Genomic DNA, 1,804 nt, shown 5'->3' with positions numbered 1-1,804 from the left:
ACCATTTTTGGTACAATCAAATTTAGAATCTTCAACTTTTCGACTAAATTAAAAAAATTGTTATGATCATCTTGTAGGACTTTCAAAAATCAATGTTTTTCTTTTCTTGACTTTTTTCATATCATGCGTTGTTTGGCTTAAAATGTTCATTTCAGTTTTTTTTCGATTTTTAAAATGCTCTAACTCTGATTATTTTCTTTCTATAGAAAAAAGTCATTATAATAAATTGTTTGGGTTTCTGAGTAATATGAATAAACGTTCATAGAAATTTGAAATGTTGAAAAAATGTGGTTTGAAAAATTTTGAAAATTCGCTCACTTTTTGGATTTTGATCCAACATAGCTGGTTTACGAACTTGTTCTTTCTTTTTGGGTCTTAAAAGAGTGTGCCAAAGCAGAATCCAATCTGATCAATTTTTCGAAAGTTATCGTTATTATATTAAATGATGAGAGAATTGAACAAGTTGATAAGTTCCTATACCTTGGTTGCTTATTTGCGAGGGACGGGAAGATAGATGAGGAATTAGATAGACGAATAAATGAAGGTAAGAAGGTTATTGGTAGAGCAGGTCCCCTTATTCAGATGTAAAAATATATCAAATAAAGCTAAAATGGCACTACATAATTCCATATTTGTACCGACAGTACTAAGAGTTAAGAGAATGCCAAATGAACGACTAACGAAACAAGTGTATCAAGTTAAAGTAAATGGCAGCGTGCCCAGAGGTAGACCGCGGAAAGAATGGTTAGAATGTGTGAATGAGACCCTACTTAGAAGAGACATAAGAAGTCACAGAAACACGAGACCCTGCAAAAAATGCATGGACATAAAAGAAGCTAGAGAAGTATGCCAGGACAGGAAAGTATGCCGGCAAATAGTTAATAAAAAGACTGTCAGGAGAGTGAATGACGCCTGAAACAAAAGACCTTGGCCACTAATGGACCCAAGTGGGGAACCTTACACAACGACTTCGTGAGATTCTTCGCTTCGGGCATTTGCTAAAGAGATTGATCAGCAACCTGGGTTGGAGCAGTTTTGCGGAACGAACGTGTTATTTAATTAAATAACACGAGAATTCTGGATCATTCTGAAAAATCTCTATCCCTTCCACACACTACTCCTTTCCCCTGCCGAGTGAGTCACGCCTACCCCGAAAGGGAAATGGCTTAATGGTGTAATAATAATATTGTGCTTACAGAATACAGACTACAGACTACATACATACAGATTGGCAGACAAACACCTTCGTAAAAATCGTTTTTTCTGCCTCAATGGATCTCAAAACGTGGAGATTTGATGAAAATCGACAAAGTGAAATTTTACATAAAACTAATACCTTCTCATTAGGATGAAAATGTCAAAAAATATATTTTAATAATAAATTATTTTTAATTACCCTGAATAATTTGAAAAAGTACACATATAGTCGCATAGATAAATATTAGGGTAAACTAAATGAAAAATTTTATTGGAAATAAAATAGAAACGTTTTTAAGTTTCCTTTTTAATACTAATTATTACATTTAAAAGAAGTATAAATAATTTTAAATGTTTCCTAATTACTAAACTTATGTAACAATATGACTTCAACTTTACTACAAAAAGGATCACTATTCGCACAGTTTAGCATAACTTATAATTTTGTGAAAAATTGTATGTAGTAATTAAAATTTTTAATTAAAATTTAATGCGTAGAAGTGTCAGAACCCGAAAAAATCTTGACTTAGAATGGTTGATTGTTACAAGGCCAATTTGCAAAATTTTGGTTATTTTGTTTTCAAATTATATTTCTGCCTTGAAGTTG

Source organism: Belonocnema kinseyi, chromosome 10 (genome assembly GCF_010883055.1).
Source record: "Belonocnema kinseyi isolate 2016_QV_RU_SX_M_011 chromosome 10, B_treatae_v1, whole genome shotgun sequence".
In the NCBI taxonomy this organism is placed as follows: domain Eukaryota; kingdom Metazoa; phylum Arthropoda; class Insecta; order Hymenoptera; family Cynipidae; genus Belonocnema; species Belonocnema kinseyi.
This window is presented reverse-complemented; position numbering follows the sequence as displayed.